The sequence below is a fragment of the Bubalus kerabau genome, unplaced genomic scaffold (assembly GCF_029407905.1).
Source record: "Bubalus kerabau isolate K-KA32 ecotype Philippines breed swamp buffalo unplaced genomic scaffold, PCC_UOA_SB_1v2 scaffold_54, whole genome shotgun sequence".
In the NCBI taxonomy this organism is placed as follows: domain Eukaryota; kingdom Metazoa; phylum Chordata; class Mammalia; order Artiodactyla; family Bovidae; genus Bubalus; species Bubalus kerabau.
The window spans coordinates 919,902-932,748 of NW_026577908.1; positions in this window are offsets into that span (position 1 = coordinate 919,902).

Sequence of the window (12,847 nt, forward strand, 5' to 3'; positions counted from 1 at the left end):
GGTTGGGGTGCGGGAGCCCAAGAGTTGGGACGTGGGGGCGGGGGCTAAAGGAGAGGGAAGGCAAAGAGCCTACAGCATCCGGTATTCCCAGGCGGTCTCCCATCCAAGTAAGAACCAGGCCCGACCCTGCTTAGCTTCCCAGATCAGACGAGATCGGGCGCCTTCAGGCCCATACGGCCTGAGAGGGACGCGGTTGCCGCGGGGCGCCCTAAGAGCCCTGCGCTGCGCCTCCCTTTCGCTCTGACCTGCCGGTCAGCCATTCCGTCTACAAGTAATTTTACTCCCTCCCCTTTCTCTCCCTGCTTTCTGAGAGTCTCTCTCCTTCCATACTCGATGGTGTAATGAATGGATGCCTTAGATCATTTTCCCTCAACATTTTTTTCTCTTTATTTTTACATTGATTTCTATGAATTCATCTTCAAGTTTATGGATTATTTCTGCCAGCATCTCATATGTGCTATTGAACCTATCAATTTTTCATTTCAATTATTTTCGTTTTCAAATCCAGAATTTATGTTAGTTTCCTTTAAAAAAAATAATTTGTAGCTCTTCATTGGGTCTCTCTGTTTGTTGACTTAGTATCATACTGTCATCTAATTCTTCAAACATGGTTCCATTATTTCATTTTGTAGTTATCATTATTTTGATATTTTATCTTTTGACCTTCATACTGAATTTATAAGTGATATACTTATATGAGTTATCAGTGGTATGTTATACAAATGCTTTACTCACCACCATTACCACATTAGAGTTTTCTGATTTTAACTGTATACTTACCTGTCCCAGCAGGTTGATAAAGAGTCCAAGCCTAAAGCCCCTTTAAGGAGGAGGCAAGCTTGCTTGCTTTTTCACATTCTTTGGCCTAAGACAAGTAGGCATTGTAGGGAGCAGTATCTCAGGTTCAAGGACATTCCTCTTTTTGAGCTTTGGATGTATGCTATAGGAAAGGGTCTGGGCAAAACGCTCACATCCTTGAGATGTTTTTTGTCTATTCTCAGAGGCTAGTTGAGACGTATATATGGCCCCACTTAAATTAGTGAGCCCCTTCTGATGTCTGTGTCAGAAGCTTTTTCTGTCACCTTCACTTTAAATAAAATATACACAAAGCTCTGAGTGACTGAGACTGTCTTTGGCCCCAGAGTAATATCTTCTTCTTCAGACACCATGAATCCAGTGGCATCGGTCACCGTTGACTGCTAGGTTATCATCTTGGGGGCTTGTCCAAGATCTTCAAGACAAGGTAAGAACACTCAGAGTTGAGATTCTTTTGCTCGTTTACTGTGGTCTCTACTTTACTACGGAGAAGGCAATGGCACCCCACTCCAGTACTCTTGCCTGGAAAATCCCATGGGCGGAGGAGCCTGGTAGGCTGCAGTCCATGGGGTCGCTAAGAGTTGGACACGACTGAGTGACTTCACTTTCCCTTTTCACTTTCCTGCATTGGAGAAGGAAAGGGCAATCCACTACAGTACTCTTGCCTGGAGAATCCCAGGGGCGGGGGAGCCTGGTGGGCTGCCAACTCTGGGGTCTCACAGAGTCGGACACGACTGAAGCAACTTAGCAGCAGCAGCAGCAGCAGCAGCAGCTACTTTACTAAATCAGAAGCATGTGGACTGAACTTCTTTTCCCCAGTCAGCTTTTCCTGGTCCCTCTGACCATTTCATATCTGCTTGGGGAATTAAAGTTATTAACCTCGTGTGCCGGATTGTAGACTTTCAAGGGACTTGCAATCCATGCTGTTATTGTGCTTTTCTAGCAAGGCCCCCATTCCAAGTTTTACAGGACACTGCAGACAGGAGCACTTTAGGGAGCGAGCTGGAGCTCTAGCTCCAGGGACATCTCTCAGACTGGAAATCACCATCCTGACCCCACAGACACACAGGCAAGTTCTTGTCGTGGCTATGCCTCTGGACTATATGGATTGAGGCATTGCTGGTGAGCATGAGATTCCTGAGGACACAGATTGGGACACCCCAGATTTGGGCAGATTGAAAGTGCATTGGGCTTCTTCCCTTAGTAGCGCTAGCTCTTAGCAGAGCAGACGAAGCCCTCCAGTGGCTCTTGTCTCAACTCCTTAGGTATTCTTTTTGTACAGTCTGAGGGACAGGAATCAAAAGGATGATGTTGGCACTCCATGCATATGAAGGATTAGTTTTTCCTCGCAGGCGGGCCCTCCATCGCCTCCTTTGTTATTAAATAGACTCGTGTGGCCACTCTCAGGAGGATGTCTTGGGTTTTCTGTTCATCCCTTTATGACTTGCCACCTATACTGTTATGAGGAATGTGCGCAGGTACACAGAAGTTGGGTGCTTCCCCTAGTGGTCTTGGCTCGGCGAGCATCCGGAAAACTACTCTGTTCCACCCCAGGTGGTGCCGGAATAAAAGGGAAATCAAACCAAGGTTTTAATGGTGAGGACCTGGACATCAATCTGGGATGCCATCAGGTCTAACCCTGGTGCATCTCCACCATGCCTGGGTGGTAGAATGAGGGGGGGTGGGAGTAGGACACCTTCACCTGTAAGAGACAGGTTAGCTCTGGCCAGGGAAGGAAGCTTAGGTGGAAAATCAGTCTCCAACCCCGTCTAGAGCAGGGGCAGACACCTCTGGTAGAAAAAAGCCATGGCACTGGGCACTGCTTTTTTCTCTCTTACAGATGGGGCTTAACAGTCCAGAACCACTCCCCCCCTTGAATAATATCTTGAAAAACTGGGATAATTTTGATCCTCAAGGCCTAAAAATCCCTTATATATGGGGTTTCTTTGCTTTAAGAGACGACCTCACCTGCCCAGAGAGATAATCCCTGCTGGGACATCTTCTCGATCAGTCTACCCCTGTCATCAGAGCCAATTTGAGCACTCTCTGGTTTAAATTTTAGCTATGAAGCTATGACTACATGAAGGAGAAATGACATTTTGAACCCTGAATGGCCATGTGTATTCTTTAGACTCTGGAGAAAACTAGGTAAAATGGAATCTTTTTGAAATTGCAAAACTGGTTCCTTTTGCACATGTAATTACTAAAAGTTTGACTTGTGAAAATACTCTTTTGGGGAGCTCTGATCCTGCCTGAGAAACAGAAACATGCCTGGGGAAAAACCTGAGTTAACTCTTATCATGTCCTTGAGATACACAGCCCACTCGATCCGGGACTCCAGCCATGAGCTGGAACTCAAGCCAAGAAAATAAAAGGGACAAAGAGACAATTTAAATTTCAGGTGGAAAACTGTGAGGTTTCTGTCTGTCCAGATTTGTGTGTGTCTCGGTGTATGTCTCCATCCTTGGAAAAAATTGCTAAAGGCTATGTGGTTCAATGAGCTCTAATTAATTGGCCTAAAGAGAAGTAAGTGCTTACAAATCAAACAATTCTAAATTCAAGGAAATTAAAGTAAATGAATTTGAGGCTTGTGTGAACTGGGAAATAATCATTATTGTATTGATACATGATACTGATGTTTGTTTATTGATCTAATTAACAGAGACATTGTGCAGATACTTTTATAAATGATATAACTTTGGGTGATTTATCCTTACCAATCGACAGAATGATGATGTAAAGTACAAGTCATGGTTTCTGAAGAAAAGTAAGATGTGTGTTTTTAATAAAAAGTAATAAGGAATGGAATTACATTCTATTAAGGAAAAGCAAAGTAAGTCTAAACGTACAGGTGGCTGTCCTCTAAGTGGACAAATGAAGTGACGAATACAGAAAGTGCAAAAAGGTGTGTTGCAAGTGAAAGAAGAGTTTTGTGCATGCTACAAGTTTGTTAAGACATTAAACTGCCTTTGAAGTCTTATTGTGACTATGACTAAGTGAACAACTATTGTTTCACAGTGAATATAAGCTGTTACCAAACTGGAATTTGGTTTTCTCTCACTGATTAAAAGAACAAAGTTTTCTTGGAATGTGGCTTTTGATAACAGACTACAGCACATATGAACAAAGCTCATTCTGCTTCTACAAAAGTTAACGCCTCTTCAGGGAATTTAAAATGGATTAAAAATGGCCATAAACCAAAGAGTTGGGGCTATGAGAGGTCCAACGTGGCCACTTGGCTTTTCCTGGCTCCCTGACAAACCTCATTTTTATTTGATAATGCCTTTCCTGGCTTCAGAATTAATATCTCAGAATAGAAAAAAATGGTTAAAAGGTGCTTTCCACAATCTCCAGTGATCAGGGCACCCACTTTGCTGGACAGGTCATACAGACATTCACAAAAGCTTCATGAGTTTCTTCGCGACTACTGCTTTCACTGATGTCCTTGGCCATTGGGCAAGGACAGCAGAACAAAGGGATCAATTGCATGGGATGGAGTAGACTGCTAAATATGACCGCAATTTTCACGACTTTTTGTCTGACATATTGTTGATTTTTACTCTGTGTTTTCAGATATAAAGAAGCACTTCTCCTCGAGTTACTGGTCATTTAAAACAATCTAGTGATTTACTCCTACGGGTAAAATTATACCTTTTTTCTCTCTGCCTCATCCCTCCAGAAGCTGGAGACACTTGGGTTCTGAACAGCCTTCTCAGGTAAATAAAAAGACTGTCTCCCGACATATACAGAAATCTCAACGTATACTGGGGAGCTCTAAAAGAAAAATCCACCTAACTGATGTCAGGCCTATGGCATCTATTACGTTTCACTGAATATTAAGTTCCAGTTTTTTAAGTTAAGGTCTGTATTTACTAAGACGCACTCCTTAGATAGTTCCTTGTGGTTATGTTACATTGCTAAGAGGTTTAATTAAGTTGTTAAAAAGGACATTCTGAGTTTGTTTCTAAAGCTTATCTCAATAACCAGTCTTTGAATCAAGATCAGATGCTCAGGATCTACAACCAGGATATCAACAGCAAGCTATAGTCATTTAGCAAACTAAGTCAGATGACATGGAGATGTCACTGGGCTACACCTACTAGAAGTTCTTGACTTAACTTCTTACTTATGATTCTACTATTACTGCTATTGTTTTCTATATTGCCTGTTTCAGGAAGTGTTGTTCCTTACATTATCAAGTGTGTGACTGAGCCACTAAGTGAGTCACTGTATGACTTAGCTGGAAAAAGAAGAGAAGTGAAAAGCAAAGGAGATAAGGAAAGATATAAGCATCTGAATGCAGAGTTCCAAAGAACAGCAAGGAGAGATAAGTGAAAGGTTGTTGTTGAATCACGCGAATACACCAGGATTCTTGGCTCCCGGAGGAGAAGAATTCAATCCGGGGCCAGAGACAAGGCTTGATTGCTCAGAGCTTTTGTGTAATAAAGTTTTTTATTAAAGTATAAAGGAGATAGAGAAAGCTTCTGACATAGGCATCAGAAGGGGGCAGAAAGAGCACCCCCCTGCTAGTCTTCAGCTGGATGTTATATAGTCACTAGCAGTCTGTTAATGAAAGAAAGGAATGTCTTAAAATTTAGAATGGCACCAAATGGTTTATCTTGGGCCATAAAATAATTAACTTGAATCTTAAAGAAGGACAGACCACCATACAAATAGTTTCATTTACATAGATTAGGGGAACAATATCTGAGTATAACACACTGGTTTGTCAAGTAGGTTTTGGGCCAAGAGGCGGAACCGACTTGGAGACAGAGTTTGGGGTAAAGGCGTAGTACATTAGCATAGCTTAAGACAAACATTTCCATAAGAAAAAGGCATTGGTTATCTCTAGGCTCAAGAATAGCTAACTTCAGGTGAAACCAGGTGTCATTATGGCAACACAGTATTTTAAGAGAAACCTCTCTTTAAATTTGTATAGAGAAGGAAAAAAATATTGTTAGTTTGTTTCTTCCTGCCGCTTAAGAGAGATAAAAATGTCTGACACTTGCAGGCTATTTCCTCCATTTGGAGACCCCTGGCCTTCCTGCCTGTTACCCTCTCATTCCCCCCTTTTCTTTTAGGAGAATTATGTTGTCTAGGGAAAAGGGGCGTCGTTCTCATTCCATAACTACTTCCGAGCTGACAAGGGGCGTTGTCCCTAAATTGGTGAGGCAACATATTCTCCTAATCCTCATATTGAGGATATCTGATCCAGGGGCCCCAAATAGTAGTCGGAGGAAGCTACAGCAGTAGCAGGAGTTTGAGCAACCATTTGTAACTTAAAAGCTTTCATGCGGCTAGAAACAAATCCAGTTATACAATTACAGATGCAGGGAGCAAACAGCAAGAACAAAACAACCAGAATTATTAAAAGTCACATTATGTCCATAGTTAAAGTGCAAAGTGTTGCACCAGTCCATTTTAGGGTTGGTAGATGTCATCAGATGAAGAAGAGGCATCGCATGTGATTGTTGTCGAAGGTATTCACAGACTTGGAGAAAGTCTTTTCCTTGAAGTGGGGACGTCCACCACGGGAAGCCTTCCATTGACGAAGAGGGGAGTGCTCCACAGACCCAGCAGTTAGACCGATTGTGGAATGCAGCATAGGAGTGAGCCCAGGACAGGAAGACATTGTCTTGAGGATCCAACGGCAGACTCAGGATATTTGGAGTCAGCAGAAGTAAGCTCGCATAGGTTATCAGGTACATCTAAAAGGTACAAAGTCAGAGCATAGAAAGTAAAGACATAAAATGAAGTCACTTAATTTTGGTCAGGGTGCCACCTCTTAACTCGAGTATGATGTACCCACGAATCAATTTCTGGCACTTTGACAGCTGTGGGAGAAGAAAGAATAACCTGGTAAGGACCTTCCCAGAGAGGCTCGAGGGATGGGCCCCCAGATCCCAATGTTTTTATGAGGACCTCGGTTCCTGGCTCAAATAGAGGCTTGTTTGTCTCGGAGGCTGGGTCAGGAGTTGTCTCCCGGAGTTCTGTTAATGCCTGTTGAAAAGCTGAGAGCTGAGTTACATAATTAGTTAATTTCAAGGCTTCAGGGTCTATAACAATGTCTGTGCGTAAGAAAGGCCTTCCATAAATACATTTAAAGGGGGACAGTCCCTTCTTTTGGGGTGTAGTTCGAGCCCTCATTAAAGCTATGGGTAGGACTTTAATCCATTTGTCCTGCGTCTCTTGAGTTAATTTGCGCAGATGTCTTTTGATAATGTCATTTGTTTTTTCAACTTTTCCGGAGGATTGGGGTCTCCAGGAACAGTGTAAGTGATATTCTATTCCTAGAGCTTTAGACACCCCCTGAGTTACAGCAGCTTTAAAGGCGGAGCCATTGTCACTCTGAAGGCTCCGTGGCAGCCCAAACCTGGGGATAATTTCATGGATTAAAATCTTTATAACCTCCTTAGCCTGTTCACTACGACTGGGAAAAGCCTCAATCCATCCAGTAAAGGTATCTACCCAAACTTGTAAGCAAGAATATCCATTAGCTTTTGGCATGTGAGTAAAATCAATTTTCCAATCTTCTCCAGGATACTTCCCACTTCGTTGTAATCCAGATTTTGTTAGCTTTTCAGTCTTTGGGTTATTTTTTTGACAAATCTCACACCTTTTGATAATATTCTTTAAAGTTTTCATTACATTTTTACCTTCAAACAAACGAGAAACCATTTGGTAAGTACTCTCGGCACCCAAATGAAAACTCTGATGTAAACCCTTAAGAATTTTTCACTGAGCATTTTCAGGAATTATTAATTGTCCATCCTCAGACTGTAACCATCTTTTATCAGTAATCTTTGTTCCTCGTTTTTCATATCTTTTTAATTCTTCTTCAGTATATTGTGGTCTTTTCTGTTCCACAGGACCTGTCCAGATCAAAGGCGTCTGTAGTGAAGGGGTTTCGTAAAGTGCCGCTTTTCTGGCTTGGCAGTCAGCCAGATGATTACCTTCGGCTATTTTACTCCCATCCCTGCTGTGCCCTTTGCAGTGCATAACAGCTACTTCTTTAGGACAATATATAGCAGTTAAAAGTCTCTCGATCTCTCTGAAATGTTTAATAGGTTCTCCTGTTGCTGTTTTAAAGTGTCTCTCTTTCCATATTGCAGCATGAGCATGTAAAGTCAAATAGGCATACTTAGAATCTGTGTAGATATTTACCCGCTGCCCTTTGCTTAACTCTCGAGCTCGGGTCAGGGCCACAAGCTCCGCTAACTGAGCACTGGTTCCCTGGGGGAGAGATTTTGCTTCCAAAACCTGTTCAGCAGTCACCACGGCGTAACCTGCTTTACGCTTTCCATCCTGAACAAAAGAACTGCCATCTGTAAATATTTCCATGTCAGGATTGTCTAATGGGGTATCCTTTAGATCCTCTCGAGCTGCATAGTTTAAAGTTAGGAATTGAGAACAATCGTGATCAGGTGTTTCATTTTCCTTCTCAGGAAGGAAAGTGGCAGGATTTAAATTTTCACAAACTTTAAGCTTAGTTACTGGTCCTTCTAACAACAATGACTGATACTTAAGAAGCCTACTGTCTGTCATCCAAATATTAACCTTAGAATTTAAGATTCCACTCACATCATGAGAAGTCAGGACAGTAAGGTTTCGTCCATTAATTATTTTTAAAGCTTCAGGTGCTAATAAAGCCGCTGCCCCAATTACTCTTAGGCAGTGGGGCCACCCACGTGAAACTACATCTAATTCTCTGCTTAGATAAGCTACAGGTTGCTGGTGAAGCCCTCGGGGTTGTGTCAAAACTCCCAATGCCACACCTTTTCTTTCAGTGACAAACAAATTAAATTCTGACCCTGTGGGCAAGCTCAGAGCTGGAGCTTGCAGGAGAGCAGTCTGAAGAACCTTAAAAGCCTTTTGAGTTTCTGGAGACCAAACCGGTTTGTCGGTTTGGGCCTGCTGAGTTTCAGCTATAAGTTTATATAAAGGCCGGGCAAGTTCCCCGTAACCTGGAATCCAAATGCGACAGTAACCTGTGATTCCCAAAAATCCTCTCAATTGTCTTAAAGTCATAGGTAGGGGGTGATTTAGTATAGGTTTAATTTTCTCAGGGCCTATGGCCCTAGTCCCTTCTGATATGATTAGGCCCAGATATCTAACCGATTGTTGACAAAGCTGAGCCTTTTCTCTTGATGCCTTGTAACCACAGTCCGCCAGAAAGTTTAAGAAATCTTCAGAGGCTCGCGAACAAGCTTCCTCTGTCTCAGCACAGAGCAAAATATCATCTACATATTGTAACACCACTGTTTCAGAGCTATTAAAGTTTTGTAGATCTCGTGACAAACTTTGTCCGAATAAGTGAGGACTGTCACGAAATCCCTGGGGCAAAACTGTCCAGGTTAATTGAGAAGCTGGCTGCGTAGGGTCTTCAAAGGCAAATAGGAATTGACTTTCTTCCGCCAAAGGCACTGAATAGAAGGCATCTTTTAAATCAATTACTGAGAAATATTTGGCCCGTTCAGGAATTTCAGACAATAGAGTATAAGGATTAGGCACTACGGGGTGTAAAGGAACTACAGCCTCATTTATTATTCGTAAATCTTGAACTAGTCTCCATTTACCATTCAATTTCTTTATACCCAAAATAGGAGTGTTGCAAGGACTGTTACAGGAAATTAATAGTCCCTGTTCCTTTAAATTTTCAATGATGGGTTTTAACCCTTCCTTAACTTCAGGTTTCAGTGGATACTGCTTCTTATGTGGAAATACGTGCGGGTCTTTGAGCTTAACAACTACAGGAATAGCATTTTGAGCTCGACCCACAGATTTTCCATCCGCCCATACTCTAGGATTTACATTTTGTTCAACTAAAGGGAGAGAAAGGGAGGGCTCCATATTCATGAAAACAGAGGCATGGACCTTGCTCAGTATATCCCTTCCCAAGAGGGGTGAGGGAGATTCTGGCACAATCAGAAACTCGTGTGAAAACAGCACAGAATCCCAGTTGCAAGATAAAGAATAACTGAAATAATACCTTTTGGCTCGTCCAGACAGTCCCATTACGGAAGCGGATCGGGAAGAAAGTGGGCCAGGGGCTTCAGTGAGCACAGAATAAGTTGCCCCAGTATCTAAAAGGAAATCGACGGATTGGCCCCCCACAACTATTAATACCCAGGGTTCCTCAGGTGTAATTAGGACGGGAGCTTGTGTGGCGACCCCCGGGCACCTTCAGTCCTGATTGTCTTGAGAGTCCGACCCGGGAGACCTACGCCTCTGGGGGCAGTCTCTCTTCCAGTGTGGTCCTTTGCAGACCGGACATGGAGCCGGGGGCAGCTTAGATGCCTGAGGGCAATCCCGCTTGAGGTGTCCCCCCTTTCCACAGTAGTAGCAAGCCCATCTGTTTTCACCTGGGCCCCTCTGGGCACTTTTCTCAGGCTGTTTAAGAACGTTTTTCATAGCCATGGCGAAGGCTTCCGCCTTTTCCTTTGTCTTTTTTTGTCTTTTTTTCTTTTCCTCATATTCTCTACCGTAATAGACTGTCTGAGCCAGTTGTAACAGAGTATCTAAAGACTGATTTGGTCCATACGCCTGTTTTAATAGCTTACGGCGGATATCTGGAGCCGACTGAGTGAGAAATCTATCTTTTAAGATCACTTTTTTCTCTTCACTTTCGGGATCAATCTCAGTGAATCTGCGAAGGCCTTCTCTCAGTCTATCTAGGAATTTACCAGGAGCTTCTTTTTCCTCCTGTTCTATATCTGTCAATTTGCCATAGTTTAAAGGCTTAGAACGTGCCTGTCTAAGTCCTTCAGGAATACATCTAACAAAATGATTCTGATCCCATCTTCCTTTAGCTGTGTTGTAGTCCCAGTCTGGTTCTATAGTTGGGACCGCCTGATTCTCAGTGGGGAGGGCCGCTATCTCGTTCTCCCTCTTCTCTACTGATTCATTACCAAGCCATTCATCTCCATAAGCAACCGCTTTTCCCAAAACTCGAGTCTTTGACTCGGGAGTCAGCGTTTGTCCCAAGATATACATCACATCCTTCCAGGTGAGGTCATAAAGCAGAGTAACACCTTTGAAAGCTCTAATATATTTTTCTGGGTCATCTAAATAGTCTCCCAGATCTTCCTTGATTCTTTGTATTTCTTGATAAGAGAAAGGCTTATTAACTCTCACAGACTGATTATTTTTCCCGGTGGGTGTTTTATAAAGAGGCAACAGCTTTTGTGGCTGTTCCTCAGTCTCTCTGGCTGTTCTGCGCATATGATCCCAGGGATAGATTGGAGAAACCTGTTTTTCCTCTTCTCTTTGTCTCCTGTCCTCCATCTCATCTCTTACTTCGATGGTCTGAGTTTCTACTGAAACCAGAGTAGTCTGAGGTCATACTGAGACAGGAGATGTTTGGACCTCCATGTGGGCAGTTTGAATCCCAGTTTGGAGTCCCCAGCACGGGGGCAAAGTAAGAGGACAGGAGGGAGCTGAAGGTTTCACGCCCAAATCTATACCCTTAGGACATAAGTCTGGCATATTTCGCAGAGAGTAAAAGGGCAACACATATGCTACTTCTACCCATTTCCCTTGTTCCTTACAGAACCGGTCTAATTGTAGAACAGTATTATACTTAAGAGACCCTCCAACCGGCCACCGTTCGCCGTCCTCCAATGGATACCGTGGCCATGCAGTATCACATAGGAAGACCAGGTGTGTCTTCTTTAAGCCCTGGGGATCAAATCTATCCCAGTTTTTCAGGATACAGTTCAAAGGAGTGAGGCTGGAATTGTTAGCTCCCATCTGTAAGAGAGAAAAAAAGCGACCAGCGCCATTTTTTCTACCGGAGGCGTCCCTCCCTGCTCTAGATGGGGGTGTAGACAGACGTTACACCAAAAGCTTTTCCTTCCTGGTCGGACTTAGTCTGTCCCTTACCGACGCAGGCGCCGTACTCGTCCCTCCCGGTTCTACCACCGAGATGGGGTGGGGATGTACCAGGGGTAGACTTGATAGCATCCCTATTTGACGTCCAGCTCTTCACCCTTAACCTTGCTTGTCTCTGATGTCACCTGGGGTGAATCAGAGTAACCTTCTGGAATGCCTCCCAAGCTAAGACCGCTGTGGGAAACATTTGTCACCTGAGTGCCTGTGCACGACCCTGAGCATTTCCTGACTACAATAAGACCGACGCGAACATAAAACTGAGATGTTCTTTTCAAGCATCACCACACCAGTATAACAGCCTCCTCTGATCCACTAAGAGCCGGCGTTACCCATCGCAGTCCCAATCTGCGTAACCTTTAACCTCAGAGATGTTCTGGGGGCTAGAGCTCCATCTAGCTTCCGAACTTTCGATTTCTAGCGAGGCTAGGCGCTTTCTTGAATTACCAGTCTAAGTTTGGGACCTAAGCCACAGTATACAGTAACAATATAGATCACAAGTCTCTCGAAAGTCTATGATCCGATAGATTAGGTTAGTACTTCTAATTCTCAAAGAGTTATGAAATGGTCAAAGAGACCGAAAAGTTTGACCGAGAAAGGAGAGTTCGGTCCACACGCTTTGCCCATTTCTGGTCGGTTCCCGAAGGAGACATTGAGTGCCTCTTGGCATTGGCAGGTCGGTATAACACCCCAACAGGTTTTTCCCATAAGCCCTATGAGATCACTGTGGAACCGCAGAGCAGGGCCCCTTACTTGCTTCACGCAGGGCCTGTCATTCATTCACACAAGCACACGGTAGAGTTAGTAAAGCACAGCAGAAAACGTGTTCGCTAAGAGAACAAAGAACTAAAGCTCTAAGCATCCTTACCTTGTCCTGAAGGATCCCGGACGAGCCCCCAAGATGAAAGGTTGTTGTTGAATCACGCGAATACACCAGGATTCTTGGCTCCCGGAGGAGAAGAATTCAATCCGGGGCCAGAGACAAGGCTTGATTGCTCAGAGCTTTTGTGTAATAAAGTTTTTTATTAAAGTATAAAGGAGATAGAGAAAGCTTCTGACATAGGCATCAGAAGGGGGCAGAAAGAGCACCCCCCTGCTAGTCTTCAGCTGGATGTTATATAGTCACTAGCAGTCTGTTAATGAA